At 29.8% G+C, this 18,396-nt stretch overlaps 1 pseudogene; it reads right to left on the reverse strand.

Annotated features, from left to right (window-relative positions):
• Window positions 1-18,396, reverse strand: part of LOC124897821 — a 28,277-nt pseudogene that overhangs the window by 16 nt on the left and 9,865 nt on the right.

Genomic DNA, 18,396 nt, shown 5'->3' on the forward strand with positions numbered 1-18,396 from the left:
TTAGCAAGCTCTAAAGTAAAAAATACTGAGTATTTCAAAATATTTATATTGGATAACTCATGGACTGATAATTAATTTAAGCTAGGGAAATATGGGGTATTACAGACAAGTTCAGGAACTCTGTCATTTTCAGCTGGAGTCAAACTATCATAGTAGTCCCCCAAGACCTTCTAATCACCAGGGCATATAAAACCATCTAGAGGACTGTCTTTGTCCTTTGCAAGTGTTCACATCTTATTGCCTAATATGAAGAGAAAATCTTGAGGTCTAAAGGGATCAGAGAATGCCATTTTGTTTTGAGTTTTATCATGTGTAGACACCTTGAAAGGTAAGATATTCAGCTTCTCCAGCCCAGGAGCCATACTGAGCACCTTTTTTCTAAGATATGGATTATACAGATCTTTCTCCAACGGATAGACCATACCAGCTGGATCATGACCCACAATATAAAAGTTATCACCTACATTGATGCGCTCTTTTGCATGCCATTGGACCTCTATTAGACCGGCATAGTGCATGGGGGATGGGAATATAGAAACCACAGTAGTCTATGGGTCAAGCACACCATCTTCAAGTACTATCTCATGTTGCTTCATTCACTAATAAAGTGGAACATCATCTGCCTTAGTGTAGCCTCATAGAGGATGAAGCAAAAGAACAGGATTCTTGTATCCCATCTCAAGTACTCAACGACGAGTGTCAGTCATCAATAATGCATGGACATTATGCACTAGATTTCTGAGTTGAAAAGCAAACACTGCAGCTGTATTGCACTCCTCGTAAATTCATCTTGAAGTTTAGTAGGGGAAAGACGGAACCTGTCTAGACCATCATGATACTTATTGGTTCTATAACTTCCAAATCACCACCAATTAGCCAGTTTTTGGCATGATTTATTGCTTTCTCTGCATAAGGTAGACCTTGGGAAGTGGTTCCCCAAGTTCTGGGAATCCGTTCTTCTTTATTATGCTTATACATCTCAACATCATTAAGAATGGAAATAGGTTTATCCTTATCATCAACAAGTGCAACACTGGTGGAATCACCAACATTATTCTTAAACAAATCATCAATAGCTAGCACAATCAGCATCGACATATTGACAACTAATCTATCATCATCAACTAGTCGGAGTGAATTGAAATGAAGAGTTTGGAGGAACTCGAGTTCTCTTATGAATCCTTTCAATGGGATCGTCCATCCTTCGCTGAGCATGTGAACCCACTGTATATCAATTTTTAATAGCTTGATCTGTGGAAAAGACGTAGCTTGTCTCTTCTTATCACAGAACATAATGTCATCAAGCAAGAGTATAATGTGGAAATAGTATGTACTAATGTTGGAGATGGAGATAATTTTACCCAGATTTAAAACAAAATAAGATTTTATGCCATCTAACTGATATTTCTCTTATCAATGGAAAACTTCAGTTTTGAACCAAAAGATGATTATTATTTCTAAAACCTGAGCTCATCTATTTGAAAACTAGATTAAGAAGAAAAAAATATGCAAGTACCTGCATTTGTAAAATGCTTGGAAAAACAGAAGATCTTTTATACATATTTTTTGACACTATTAAGTTCATTCATTCAGAAACCTTCTTGCTTACACATCTACAGATCAAAATCATATTATTCACTATTTATCCAAACCCCCCGAAGAAGTTTATACCTAACAATATTGTTGTTTCCATTTTCTCTAACTTCTGATATCCTACTGGATTTTACAAGAGGTGAAGTTGTAATGCCCTCAGAAATGCTAAAGTTCAAATCTAGTTGGTAAAGTTTATCATCACTTGTGTATGACTTCTTGAGAAATGAAGATCCACTTCATCTCAGCTGAGAATTATGATCAATATCACCTAATAAACCATTAACTGAAGCATCAGAAGGTGGCTTATAAGCTATAGGAGTTGCTGTGCATGGGTAGCTCATGACTTCATCTTCTTCGGCATCAAAAGGATCCTAACCTGAGAAAATTGCAGAAGCAAATAATAATAAAATGATTAATTTATCAACTTCACTCCTAACTCTATCATTATACAATGGAAAAAGTCAGAAATGAGATGAGGTTACCTCAAACTTAAGAGCTTCAAGTACTACTTCATGTATTGGATCAGGGAAAACCTCATCCGGGATAAAAACATTAAGAACCCTTCTTATTATGATCGGAGAAAATGTGTTACCGACCTGAAGAGTAATGTTCAAGCGGCAACATCAACTATATGAAAACTTGACACTTTCAAGTAGTGCCCTGATCCCTCTAGTGATATTTAGATGCTCCAGTACTTCTTGGATCCATTCTTCATAATTTGTATAAAGATGTCCAATCACAATAATCATGTATGGAAAGGAAAATAGAAAAGTGAAGTGGTCATGTAGAACATAATGAAGAAGAGAACAGTAGCAACAGCAACAACAAAACATAATACTGTGACGAAGCTAAGGAAACAACAGGTGATAAAACAATACAAGTTCAAAGTAACAAATCATATAAGAAGATTCTGAGGGCAGAAAAAGGTACATTATATAAAGTATATCAAGATCTTTCTTGGAACAAGAACCACACAGCTAAGAAAAAGTATTGAGCCAGTCCCTTAAGTAATCGGAACTACACTGCATAACCATCAACTACTTACTTTCCAACAAAACATCCTCCTCCCGTTAATGAGTAGGAGGATCACTGATCAACATTAATGGCATTTATCAATTAGCTATTTTGGGAATTCGCTTCAAATATCACTTATATTTTAGTTAGCACCACAATATCACTCAACTATCACTCTTTTCCTTAAAAAATACTTAACACCTCAAAATTATTCTTCTCTCTTAGTTTGCATGTCATGTCATTAAAATCACATTTTTAAAAATCATAAATAATTTAATTCATCAAACTCATTTAACCAAAATTATAACTTTATTCCCTTTTTCTTAAAAAATGTATTAATCTAATTTTGATGCTTAGAAATTTTTGCCACACATCTTTACCATATTATTTTACATGCAAATTAAAATCTCTAGATAACTTATTTAATTTAGCAATATTATTTTTTCTTAGAAAACAACTGATCTTTGTATACAATTATATATAAAAACCTAAATGATCATCTAGAAAAATAACTCTAGGAAAAAAAGTATAAATACTTAAGTATGAGAATTTCTTATTAATCAATTAATGTACTTTTTTTACAAAAATAAGATTATAATTTTGGGCAAATGAGTTTGTTGAGTTAATATTTTTATTATTAGTAAAAAAATGATGGTTTACTAATATGACATGCTAATTAGAAGAGGAGAGACTTTTGAGGTATTTAGTGATTTTTTAGAAAAATATTGATAATTGGGTAATATTATTGTCTTAGCAAAAACAAAAGTGATTTTTATAAGCGATTCCAAAAACATGGATAATAATTCAAGAAAATAACTTTAGAAAAAATAAAAAGTTTAAATAATGGTAAAAGATTTCTAAGCAAGTAAGTTTCTTCTTAATAAATTAATATATTTCTTTTAAAGAAAAGAATAAGAATATAATTTTGACTAAATAAGTTCGATGGGTTAAATAGGTCTATTATTAAAAAATAATTTAATGACATGGCTTGCCTATTATAAGAGAAAGAGATGTATGATATTTAGTTTTTTTTTAGAATAATAGTGATATTTGAGTCATATTATTATCTCTAAAGAAAATTATAAGTAATTTTGTAGGCAATTCAAAAAAATATGAGTGGTCATTCAGAAAAATAATTCTTAAAAAAATATGTCAAGTTTTAGTAACGATAAAGTTTTTCTAAGTATAAAAATTATTTTATAATAAACTAGTGCATTTTTTTAAAAAAAGAATACAATTAAATTTTTGATTTAATGAGTTTGATGAGTTATCGGTTTAGTATTTTTTAAAAAGAGATTTTAATGACATGAATGTCAACTAAGAGAGAAGAAGGTTTTTGAGGTGTTTAGTATTTTTCGAGTAAAAGAGTGACAGTTGAGTGATATTGTGGTACTAAATGAAACATAAGTGATATTTGAAGGAAATATCCAAAACTTGGGTGACTATTTAGATAATTCACTCATATTTGTTGCATTTTCTTACCCGATTAGTTCCTCTATTGATGTCTCTATCAACACTTTGAATCTTGAGACACTCTCTCGTGTTTACCAACAAAAATTTCAAACCTGGGTTAAACCTTCAATGCAGTTTCTTTCACTAATTTTTAACCTAGATTCAACTATTCTTTCGATTTTAATCAATTAGTGTCAACAATTTCAGCAATAAGTATGAACACTCAATCGATTATCTTCAATCACTTTTTAGATCAGTAACAAACCAATAGTTAAAAAAATCTCATCAATGGAAACTCAAGTGGTTTGTATGAACACGTTTATTCTTAAATTGATATCACCAAGTCAGATTTAGCTGTCAATCCCCAAAAATGAAAAATCAACAATAATCAATTTTGAAGATTTCCATCAAAAGAATTGTGATTCTGTCTTTAATTTCGATCTCAAAAGACCACACAAAATCAAATATTGAGCTTCCAATTTCATCTTCAAAGGCTTCAATATTAGAGTCTCAAAATATGTAAAGTATACTAACATATTTAAGTTTGAGAGTGTTTTAATTAGATCCACTAAGAGGTTCTTTAGAAACTGTAAACTTAGTGTTATTTTAAGAACTTAATGAGAGTATAATAGCTAGACGGTGATTAATTTTCCTACATCTGAATATTTATGATTCACGTATTAAGACATTTGATATAATTTTCTTATCCTAACTTTTTCTCTATTATTTTTCTTATGGACACGTACAGATGATGAATGATTTTTAGAACTTTAAGGGGTCATTTGATAGAGTGTATTAAAAAATATAACGCATGCATTAGATTTGTGTACTATTAATACATTATTTGGTATATTTTTAAGACTATATATAATTAATGTTTGTATTAGCTATACCCTCTATTATGTATAGAAGAGTGGATTAATAATACCAATATTTTCTATGTATTGGTAATACAAAGCATTTCAATACATACATTAACTTGGTTAATGACATTATTACCCCTTCAAAATATTTGTCAGTTACTTTTTCCACCATTTTAATATTTTTCAATTCATTTTCCCACCATATTATGTTGTAAAAAGTTGACTTTGTCTCATCTCTATATTTTTTCATAAAAAAGGTGATTTTCTTCATCTTCTTTCTACTTAATCAAACACTATTTTGGGGACTTTCAAACACAATGAAAAATCAAAATTGGCTTCACAATAACTAGATTAGAAACTTACTGGAGCTTTCAAACATTAAAGTGATGGTGTCACTTCCATCATTTTTTCATGTTAATAAGGTTCATCTCGATTGAAATTTTATGGTCACAGTGATAGTGTTCAAAACCCTCAAATCGTAGCACCAACGTCACCAGAGTCACGATAGCTAAAATCCATGGCCTGCAGAGAAAATCCTTGGAGGAGTGGATGGGGTGGAAAGAGCTCTCTACGTATCTTCAAGTTATTGCATTGAAAATTTAGGAAAGTTCTTTATGGTCTGAGGTGATTAATGCCTACGAGTTTATTTCTGTATATTATGTGCATCTATAGCTATTCCGCGAGCCAAAAAAAAAGGCTAAAGAATTTTGTTAAAAAGATGAAGGATAATTGATTGCACATTATTTCTAATACATCACACCAAATCGTGTATAAAAAATAATGCCAGCATAAATAATACCAGCATTATTAATACAAGCACTATTGATACAACTTATTTCAGCATTATTCTTATACACTCTATCAAATGATCCCTAATTGTGAGTGTGTAAAGAGCATTAAATACTTGATGGTGAAGCTTGACCTTATAGTATTTTTTAAGACTTTAAGAACCACTTATTTAATACTACATATTATACACATCTACTTGTCGTTGTGTGAAAGTCGCAATAGTTTCCTATAAAATATTGAAATTTCTTTATGGATGCTTTGTTGCTCTGTCAACTATACATATCGAGAGAGTTAATGACTTTTAAATCTCCATTAAAAGCTTATTCGATTCCCACACTAGGATGTGAGCATATTTGACTTACGTAGATGAATTGAGGACGAGAAAGGCTGAAATTAAGTCATGTAATAGGCAACTTACCACAATAATTGTTTTAAGCATTCTCTCAATTACATAAAGAGAGTAGTGAGCAAATTATTTTTCCCTTTTAATGTTTTAGGGTCTAATTCCTGCATCTATTTATTTTATTCAAATTTGCATAAGAACAACTTAGTTGTTATATTTTTAACATAACAAAAGTTTAAAATAAAAAAAATTAATTATTCAAATAAATGTGGTGGGTGAGCGATTTTCATTTTGTATAAACAGATAAGATTGTATCAGTTGTAAAAAGAGTTTGAAAATAACAAGTCTTTTAGTCTCCAACACGTGAAAAACGTTTGACATAGGTTACATCAAAGATATGTTTATAAGCAATGACCCCTACTGTGCACAGGTCTAACATGTTTGATTTTGATGCAATTTTTTTGTCACGGATAGTTTTTGGATAATACAGCTAAAATAATTGACTACACTTGATCAAAGGCCTTGATACTAACACAACAAGACATGACATCCTTATAAATATACATGTGTGAAATTTATAATCAATTTTTGGGGCACAAAAGTAGCTTGATGGAGTTGAAATATAGGAGCAAACACTTCTTAATTAATATAGTTTACATACTCGAATATCTTATAATGATGAAATTTCTTTTAGTGAAAAACCTCTGGACCTCTTAACCATTATCTAAAACTTGGTTTAGAGAAGTAGTTTTGTGATTATAATGGGAAATATATAAAAATGATGTTGTGTTATTTAGAAATTTATATCTTTATGCATGTTAAATTTGGTTTTTTTTCCTCTCTGCTCGGTGTCTCCATTCAATTAACTTAAGACCTAGTAGATTTATGATGATTAGAGACAAAGATATGATTTTCACTTTTTCAATCTTTAGAGCAGAACTATGATCAATTTTGTATATCAACTGAAAAGTGATAAAGTCGGTGATTCACCTAGCTCTGAGTAAAGTCAGTATATAAGTGGTGGTCTTATTATCTTATATAACACTTGGTATGGATATTCAGTTTTTCTGAAGTTTTTAAGTAGAAAAGTTATAACTCAGACAAATGATAAATGAGAAGCCTTTATTGAGGGTTTTGCTATAATAAACTGCCAATCTGAGTCGGTCAAAGAATTTTGAACTCTTACTAAATTTCATCAATTAAATTACCTTTTCAAGAAATGAGAGGCATTTAATTACATGACTAAATAAATCTTTTCATTGATAAGAAAAATAACAAAACACAAACTGGATATTGTATTAAAATACTTATCCAATGATGATGAAAACTTTATTTTGAATCTAAAATTTTAAACTTTGTGTTGTTATGGTTGAAGATGTATGAGTTGTGGTTTTACTTTTTAAAAACTAACTTATGAATTTAATGTCTCTATTTATAGCTCTTAAAATGAGTTATATATATTCATCAATAATGAAAAATCACACGTAAGAGAGAAACCAAGGTTGAAAACTATTTCCATGAATACGTACTCTGCAACATTGACTTAAAAGTATTTTTTCCTAAGAAGTTGTGATTGTTTAGTAGCTATTCATTTATGTCTGCTTGCTCAAGCGAATGTTTGAGTTATATGTCTTGAAGTCCTTATTAATAAAGATTGTCTGTTTTTGTATTGTTCATCAGGTCACTTTATTCTACAATAGTATCATCCAATCCTATGTATATTGAATATACATGACACTTGTATGGACACGACATATACTTCTTCTATGATGTATGGTTTGAAAATAAAATCTGTCAAACCTTTATTCTATTGATGAGTATTTTTCTACAAATTTGCACCGTGAAATCTCTCAATATTTATTCTATTGATTAGTATTTTTATAGTGGATTATACTATGAAATTTCTCAACCTTTATTCTATTGATTAGTATTTTATTATAGATTTTGAACTTTATTACACAAAAATAAATATTTATTAAATATTACCTGAGTTGCAATATCTCTAGGCTAATATTATGTTACATCATCAATTTTTTCTTTATAGGTTCTTTATTTAGAGATGAGAAAGAAATATACTTTGAAGTGTAATAGATGTGAATTATTTATCAAAACAACAATCACATAGGATAGAAAAAGATAAAAAAAGACATGCAAAGAATAATCTGCAGAATCAGTTGTCCTAATTATTGATAATCAAGGTTCAAGCTCTCAATATATATTTTAAATTTTATCTTGCATTGGCCAAAGAATGATTTCATTTTCACACTCGAATTGGTTGTTCCTGGACATTAAATTAACTCTGTTTGACATACTTTCAAAAAACCCTAATCCACCGCATGCAAAAACCCCTCTCAATCTAATTTTTGACCATCATGGCTACTACTTTAGGTAGGAATAACCCACCAGAGAAAACAGTGATACATAGGGAAGCTGATAAATAGAAACCTGATATGAAAGAGACAACATATGTAGATTTACTCAAGCCTAAAGTGTACGTGCATGAGAATATTAAGGTTCCTTTAAATCCAGTTATCATATTGCATGGTGAGCCGAGTATTACATGAAAATCATTAGAAGTGAAATATATGATACTACAAGAGAATTTGTAATACGCCATTATTGGAAAGTTCTCTTATGGTAAACCTGATATTAAGGAGTTGAAAAGGTCTATACCAATACAATGTGGAATTAAGGGAGAAGCACAATAGGATTATTGGATGCAAGACACATACTCATTTAATTGAATGGTTTGGAGGATTATGTTCAGTTACTATCAGCATCAACCTTTTATATTAAGGCAAAGGACATGTACTGATAGATGAGAACACTTAAATGGGATCTGTTGTTTAAGATGGATATTGAAACTACAATAGGAGTAGCATGGGTTTCAGTGCCTGATCTCCCACCAATAATTTTTGCAAAAGAGGCAATTTTTTCTATAGCTTCGGCAGTAGGAAAACCATAATTGTGGATATGGATACAAAGAATCAAATGAGGCCTAGCTCTGCAAGGGTAAAAGTGAAGTTGATTTGATAGCTAAACTACCTCAGAGAGTGAAAATAATGAAGAAAATGAAGTGACAAGTAAAATAAAGTCAAAATGGATTAGTATATAATATGACTGCATGCCTAAGTACTGCAAAGAGTGTTCTTTGCAAGGTCATGATGAAGCAAGATGTTGGAACATTCATCCAGAGTTACATGATAAAGTGCAGGAAGAAAAATAAGAAAGAAATAAGGAAAGAAGGCAGGAACAAGATAATAGGCAGAATGAAAAGGCAGGAACAAGATAATAGGCAGGAACAAGCTTCAATATTGATGATTATAAAAGAATATTAGGTATGCAATAAGCTACAACTAATATATCAGGAAAGATATGGGCATTCATGGATTCTGTAGTGGAGTATAGTGTCATCCAAAATGAGAAACAACAGCTTACTTTGAAATTGGCGAATAAAAATACTAGAATATCTGTAAAGTTTACACTAGCATATCCAAAGTATAGTCCCAATAAAAGCTTAGTTTTGTGGGAATCTTTGGGAGACTTGGCTAATGGTATGTAGGAACCTTGGCTAGTAGGGGGACTTTAATGTTATTAGGGATGAATCAAAAAAGCTGGGAGAACTTCCTGTAACAGTGGCAGAGATAGCAGATTTTAATCATTGTGGAAGTATATGCAATCTGGAGGAGTGAGTATTTAAGGGCAGCAAATATACTTGGTGGAATCAGAGAACTGGTGGAGAGTGCATTTTCAAAAGACTGGACAGGGTAATGTGTAATGATAAGATGATTAATATATTTCTAGTATTGGAGGTGGAATATCTGGTAAGGAGTGGTTCAGATCGTGCTCCTTTGTTGCTTCAATCTAGTAGCAAAAAGGAGTATATTGTCAAATCATTTAGATTTTTAAATTTTTGTTTGCAAAAGGAATCTTGTATGGAAGTGGTAAGACAGAGCTTGCACTCAGATATAGAGGTAAATCCATTTATGATTTTTCATCAAAAACATAAAAAGACAAAAGTTACCTTAACAGTTTGGAGCAAGCAGAAGTTCGGAAATATCTTTTAAGAGATAGATACATTGGATGAGGTTTTAAAGATAAGGAAGAAATAATTTGAGAAAGATCTTTTAGGAACTAACAGAGCTAGCATATTGAAGACACAGGCTGAACTAAGTATATAGCTAAGAAGAGAGAAAGAGTTCTGGAGACAAAAGATAGGTTTTGAGTGGTTCAAAGATGGAGAGAGAAATAAGAAATTCTTTCATAATATAGTGAAAGGCAGAAGGGCAAGGTTAAAGGTTACAAAAATACAAAATACTGAAGGATGTTGGATGGAAGATCAAACTAAAATTATAGAAACAGCAATAGATTTCTTTCAAAAATAATTTACAAAATAGGAAGATGAAATAGATTTCTCAATGCTGGAGGTATTGCCTTCAGTAGTTTCACAAGAGTAGAATAAAGAACTGAAGGAACCTCCAAGTATAGAGGAAGTTAAAGCTATAGTAATAGGGTTAAATAGAGACAGTATGGGGGACCTGATGGCATGACTGGAGCATTCTATCAAGATGCATGAGAGATCATAGGTAAGGATATTCATTTAATGATAACATCCCTTTTTTGTAGATTTGAACTTCCAAGATTCATTACACATACTAATTTGGTGCTTTTGCCAAAGAAGTTGGTAGTGAATACTTTCTCTGATATGAGACCTATAGCTCTTAGTAATTTTGTGAATAAAATCTTTTCAAGATTAATTCATGAAAGAATTAAGAGGCTTTTGCATGATATAATTTCTAAAGAGCAAGCTGAATTTGTACAAGGAAGAAGTATTGTTAAAAATATTTTGGTAGTACATGAGATAGTGTTAGAAACAAGAAAAAGAGGAAAGCCTCCTAATATGGTGTTGAAGCTGTATATGATGAAAGCTTATGATAGGGTGGAGTGGTTGTTTCTCACAAAAGTCCAAAGAGAGATAGGATTTTGTGAAGAAATAATTGACATGGTTTTTAGGCTAGTTGCAAATAATTAATATTTAATTTTATTGAATAGCCAACATAAAGGATTTTTTAAATCTTCAAGAGGATTAAAACAAGGAGATCCGTCATCCCCTACTTTAATTATATTAGCAGCTGAAGTGTTGAACAGGAGTTTGAGATTATTGTTATTTCAGAAGAAGGTTAAGATGTTTGGAATGCCAAGGGGAAGTCCCAAAATTAATCATCTTGCCTTTTTAAATGATATGATTATATTGTGTAAGGCAGATATAGGAACTTTGAAGATGGTAACAAATACTTTGGAAAAAATATGAAAAGTTGTCTGGCCTGAAGATTATTAAAGATAAAAGTGCTTTATATTTGCACAAGGGAGTTTCTAATGGTACAGTAGTAATGGCTGAGGTTGATACAGGAATATTGTGACAGGAGTTCCCTTTTACCTACTTAGGTTGTCCAATTTTGTATATAAGAAAGAAGAAGGATTATTATCAGCCCTTAATGAATAGGATAAATAGCGAGTTACAAAGCTGGAAAGGCAAGTTACTATCTTATGGAGAAAGAGCTATATTAATCAAGCATGTTTTGCAAAGCATTCCCATTTATTCTCTCTCTGTTATGAATTATCCTCTCAATGTAATAAGCAAAATACAAAAAATATTTGCTTAATTTTTTTGTAGTAGTACAATAGGGGGAAGAGGAAGACACTGGGTGTTATGGAAGAGTTTGTGTCTACCAGAAGAAGAAGGAGGGTTAGGTTTTAGAATGTTGCACGATATATCTACAACCCTATTCTGCAAACTATGGTGGACATTCAGAACCACAAATTCTACTTGGAGTAAATACATATACAACAAGTATTATAAAAAAATCATCCTAAGGAGGTAATGTGGAAATTTGGTGGAGGGGGATCCCAAGCTTGAAAGAAAATGCTTATTTCCAGAGATCTTATTGACCACAATATCTTGTGGCAGATTAGATAAAGGAACACAAATATCTGGTTTGATAACTGAATAGGGTTAGGAGATTTGTATTCTATACTGCAGAAAAGTGTGGAGTCGGATGAGAGATATCAACAGGTCAAGGATTTGACAAGAATGGAAAATGGAATGAGGAGATGATGCAGTCTATTTCCAGAGAAAATTGTCCAACATATACTCAACAAGATACATCTACCTGGCCAAGAAAATGAAGAGGATAAAATAATTTAGCGTATCGACTCAAAAGGTCTTTTTACAATGAAGACAGCTTGGTAGTATATTAGGCAAAAAGAGTGGATAAATGATACTTATAAAGATATATGGTTGAAAGGCTTGCCTTTTAAAATATGCTTTTTTTTCTGTGGAGGTTATAGAAGGGTAAGGTCCCAGTAAATGATAACATCAGGAGATGGGGATTTGAAGGTCCATCAAAGTGTTGGTGTCATACTAATCCAGCACAAGAAACTATGTGTCATGTGTTCCTGAGATCAAATATTGCTAACAGGACTTGGTCCTACTTTGCTAATTTTGCAGGTATAAATATTCAGGGACTAAGCTTAAGGGAACAATACTTCATTGGTGGAAAGTTGATGTGAAGCCTATGGAGAAAGTGTATTTTAAGTCATTGCCAAGCGTCTTCATCTGGGAATTATGAAAGATGAGAAATAGCAAAAAACATGAAGGGAAAGAAATAAATGCTCAAATACTGATATTCAACATTACAAGGAATATAAGGATGTTATTGAAAGTGAGAAAGCCAAAATTGGAATTCTTAGTTGATTGGCTAGGGATACTGAGGGATTTTACATTACTAAAGCCTACGATAAGAGTTACTACTATGTTATGGGATCTACCTAAGGAGGGATGGGTGAAGTATAATATCGATAGAGCTTTAAGAAGGAACCCTAGAAGTAGTTCATATTCTTTCTGTCTAAGAGATGACAAAGGAGATTTAATGCATGCTGAAGGGGCTATAGTAGAAGACACTAATAATATGGAAGTTGAAGCAATTGCTATTCTAGATGCAGCAAAATATTGCAGTCATATGAGGTATGAAAAGGTCATAAGCAAACAGACTCACTGGCAATGCAAAAGATTTTAAAGAGAGGGTAGGATTGTCCATGGAGCATAGAAGGTCATATACAACAAATATGGCAGTTGATAACAAGCAAACATGTTCAATTTCAGCATATATTTAGAGAAGGAAATCAGTTAGCTTATTTATTTTTTGCTAATTTGGCCCTAGATAATGGAGACTTCATATTCACAACAGTTCAGCATCCTATTATCTCCCTACTAACCATGTCTGCAGAGTATAGGTGATATCAGTTATAATACATCAAGCAATCAATGTATTATAGGAAAATCTGGAGAGATATACTTACTTGGAAGAGTTAACATTGTTTCTCTGACTAGATACCGAGATATATTACAAAAATCATCATAAAGACCCATCCACTGGAGAACATAGCTGAAAAGGATGAAAAGCAAGCAATCAGTGTCAGTCAATAGAGAACAAAGGGGAATAAATGAAGGAAACTTACTTATGCAAGCTGAAATGAGAGTCATGCAATGGAGGCCAAGGTACTTTCTCGGATGACCCAAAGCTGAAGAAGAGAGAATCGATGGTTGACAAAGGGAAACATTGCAAGGAAGGCGGAGGCAGAAAATGGGAAAGAACAACTCAATTTAGAAACCCTACTGATCTTATATATTTGTCTCTTATTTTCATTTTATTTTTACTTTATTTTGAATTGGACCGAGTAGGATCCGATTCTATTAAGTTTTTATTTTGTATTTGGGCTTTTATTTAGATGGGTTGGTCCATACTTGTCCAAAAATTTTATGTGTTCGATTTTTAATTAATAAAATTCCCAAAAATTTAACCAAAAAAAAATAATTTAACTCTATTTTCTTTTGCTTATGTAGTGTTATCCTTATTCCAATATGACCTTTCTTATACTTGCTACTTTGTAAATGAAATTTTACTTTTTTATTTGTAAATTATAGTTGTTATGAGGTATGTATGCCAACATAGTGTTCAAATAATAGATGCAACTAAAATTATATAGAAATTAAACTATATTCGAATTCGAAATATTGGGCTCATGCATAGCACATGCATGTTTGTCTAGTTGTTAATTTTATTATATATTATATTTTTTTATTATATAGGAAGGTGAGTTAGAGGACGACCAAGGGCAATATAGTCATTTCACGCTAATACTCGACAAAATTCTAGAAGCCTCATCTCTTTGCTCTCTTTCACCATTTCTAGAGATTTAATGATTTTTGTTTAAGTTTATTAACATTATAAGTAGAATAATTTTTATGAACTTATTACAAAATCTAATGCTATCTTTTATGATATTATTTAAGTATTACATGTATTAAGTATATATGTATATTTAAGTTGTACTTATCTCTTATTCTTAATTGTCTACATGGATAAACGAGTTTTGTCATTAATTATTATTTCTAAATTATAATTTAATTACAATATAAATGAATGATATTTTAGAAATTTATTTTAAACTATATCTCTATTTTTATTAATTATTTTTATTACTTTTATCAAAATATATCTATAAAACTATCACTCTATGACTTTTACTTGTATAAATAAATATTAAAATTTTATTATTAATAATTTTTTTAAAAAACTGTTCATTCATTTCATTATTAAACATCAATAATGTATGCATTAAGTTACTATTTCTCACTTTTCTTTTCTTTTTTTCCTAATCAATAGTGCTTATTTTTTCTTGTAGAGATTTGTCATATAAATGTTTTTTAAAAAATCATGATTTGAAGAAGTAAAAAAGAAAAAGATTGGCTATGTAAGGGAAAATAGACATTTAAAAAAGTCAGGATAAAAAAGAGAAAATGTCTACTATTCAAATTTACAAAATGTTAATTTTAAAGTAAACCTGAGAATGTAAATAATTTTTGAGCAACTTGCATGAATTTTATAACTATAAAAGCCAATTACTTTCTCTCTTACAACTTTAGAATATTACATAAAATTTTATAAAAAGGTAAGCGGATATTAGAGAGCCGAATATATTGTGATTTCTGATACATGACCAACTAATGTTGAAAATTTGAATTAATCAAATCTTTTAATATAGGGCAGAAATCAAGTAATGTATCTGTGTTTGATTAATTTCATTTTATTACTCTTTAGATTAAGTTCATTAATTTCATTAATATAAAACAGAAACACACACACACACATATATATACATATATACATATATATATATATACATATATACATATATATATATACATATATATCTTGGATATGTAATTTGATTAATTTTATTTTTTATATTATTATTATTATTTAAATATTAAATTTATTAATCTGAAGTATCTATTATCAATTTGATGTATCCAACAAAGTAAACACTTAGATACATGTGTATACAACTGCGCACATATACATTAATATATATATATATATCATGAACACGTCCTAACCTCTTAGATACATAAAAATTGATGGACTTTAAAATCGGATGGATACAAATACATTCATACGTATCGTGAACACATACTAACCTATTTTTATTATATTTTATTTTTTTATATAGAAAAATAAATTAAATGACGATCAAAGGTAAAAATTTCATTTAAGCAATGTCTTAATTTATATTTGTGACTATTCTCAAAACTATTTTGTGAAATTATATATTGGATATGTTGTTGTATCAATTAAAACTTAAAATTATTTTATAATTAATAATATTGTACAAGTAACAATTTATGTGCAAAAAATAATGAAGAAAGAAGTACAAGAACCATGTATTTAAAAGATCTTTCAAAGGAAATAAAGGAATTAGGAACACTGTTGAAAATTCATTAAATATACTATGTGATTGTTGACTTCCTTGAATAAAGTATATTTCACATATAGTTCAATTCAATCTAACAAATAAAATTATATTTTAAATTATAATAAATTTATATCAGCGATATAGAAAAGAAAAAAAATTTAGATCCTTAGTGCTTTAGAATATTAAGAAATGAATGTTCTCATAATAGATACCAACAATACTTGAAAATATTTGTGAGTTAGGTAACTTTATTTTATTTATGCTAAAATTTTAATTGGTACCAGTAGAATATTGATCAAAATGCAATATCATATTTTTATATTAAACTTTTTTGTTTATACAAAATAAATCTAAAATTTGTAACTAGTTACATTGGGCTCGTTTATGGGCCTTAAAAATTATCTAGTATTATATAAAAAAGTGAGTAGGTGGGACGACCAAGGGTATTCTTGTCACTTCATAAATGGAAAGTGCATTGTTTGTTTAATTTGTAAGACTTAAACTTTGTGTATTAACTAGTATACACACCTGTATGATGTGCGAATAATATTAAAATATTTTTTTTATTATTTTATGTAGAAATGTTTCATCCGAGCATGTTTTACCATTTAACTATCATTCTATTTCTCAAAAGAAGAAAAAATCTACTCCACACACACTACTCCACACACACCTCCCACCCACACCCACACGCCTTTACCACCACCCATTTTCTCCTCATCCTAATACCTCCTCCCCTCCCCCCTCCTTCCTTCTCTCGCGCCTCTAACTAAATTTATGTGTAAAAATAATTATATAACTGCAAGAAAGTTTTATGTTTCTTTATTATATTGTTTACAATTTAAAGATTTCATATTGTTAAAATAGTTCAAATTTTTATTCTATTATCCTTCCATCTTTTCCATTTAAAAGTTATAAATAATAATATATTCAATATATAATTACTTCATTATATTCTCAAAATTAGTCCAAATTTCTTTCACCACCACAACCACCCCCGTACATGCCTCCACGTCATCCCCCCCCCCCCTCCCCCGAACCAAATCTGTATGAGTAAAAAAAGTTACGTAATTGCAAGAAAGTTTTTTGTTTCATATTTTTTTTGTTTATTATATTATTTACAATTTAAGAATTTCATATTGTCAAAAATAATTTAAATTTTTATTTTACTAGTTCTCTATCTCTTTCATTTAAAATTTACAAATAGTAATATGTGGAATATTTAATTACTTTCATTATGATCTCAAAATTAGGTCAAGTTTCCTCCCCAAACCCCTCATCCAATTCTAGGTGTACATATTTGTTCTACTATATTTTATTACTTTACTCTTCTCTAATTTAATTTTTAAAAATTATTTTCTTTTGTATTACACATAATCAGTTGAGTTTTCTTCTCTCTTATCTCTAAATATAAAATTTTAGATAGATAAGATTCGTTATGCATAACAAAATAAATAAAATATAGATTAAAAGAAGACTCCAAAATAGAGTGGTTATAATTAAAAATTCAAATTAAACATTACCACATTTATCAAAGTGTAATTTGATCTCATATTCTATTTTAAAATTTCATTTTCTTACTCAATTTTTAAAAAAAAAATTCTCCTAAAAATTATTTTAAAATTCCATAATGCACGTAAAATTTCATGAATATAAATTTTTAAAGGAGAATGTAATACAACGAATTCATTCTATGAAAAAATTTTACATGTAATCTGTGTATAATGTGGGTAATTATACTCCAAACTGCATCATAGAAAAAATATACTTTTTTATATTGCGATTTAACATTCAATGTTGTGACTTAAATCTTAAAATTTTATTTATTAAGTAAATGGGAAAGACAAAACATATATACAGCATCAGAAAGATAAATTAATAGAGTACAATAACATCTTAGTTGAAATATTTTTTATTAAGTAATTTTGGCAATAACAATGAGAACTCAAAATTGCATATTTGGCAATGAAAGAGAATAAAAAACAATTACCTATCTGTAATAATTACTAATTGTAAGCTTTACATTTCAACTTTAGAAATCAATTTATTTTTCTTTCAACTCTATTTCATATCTCCATTAAAAAAAAACTTTAATATATCAATTCAAGATTTTAATTCAATTTTCTTGCATGCATTTTTCAAATATATGTGTGTGTTAATCAATTGCATAAAGAAGAATAGCATTTTTCGTATACATTAAAAGTCACAATTTGTCTCAATCCAAGTTTAGTTTAATATCAAATTCAATAATAATTTTGTTTGCTAATTATTATTTTTCGAAAAAACTGTATAAAAGAAAAACATAATTTGACAAATCAACATATCATAATGATTGATTTTGAAGAAAAATGTCGAAGCATACATAAAACTCTTCTAAGCAATTACCTTACACTTCTATTGTTGTCTGACTATTGTTCTCAAAATTTGCTGCTCGTTGAGAAACAGGTCTCTATGAAGATAATATTTTAGCTCATTATATAAACCTAGCACAATCAAACAAAGGCGATCTGTGTTTTCTCTCTCTCT

The sequence above is a fragment of the Capsicum annuum genome, chromosome 1, assembly GCF_002878395.1.
Source record: "Capsicum annuum cultivar UCD-10X-F1 chromosome 1, UCD10Xv1.1, whole genome shotgun sequence".
NCBI classification, from domain to species: Eukaryota; Viridiplantae; Streptophyta; class Magnoliopsida; order Solanales; family Solanaceae; genus Capsicum; species Capsicum annuum.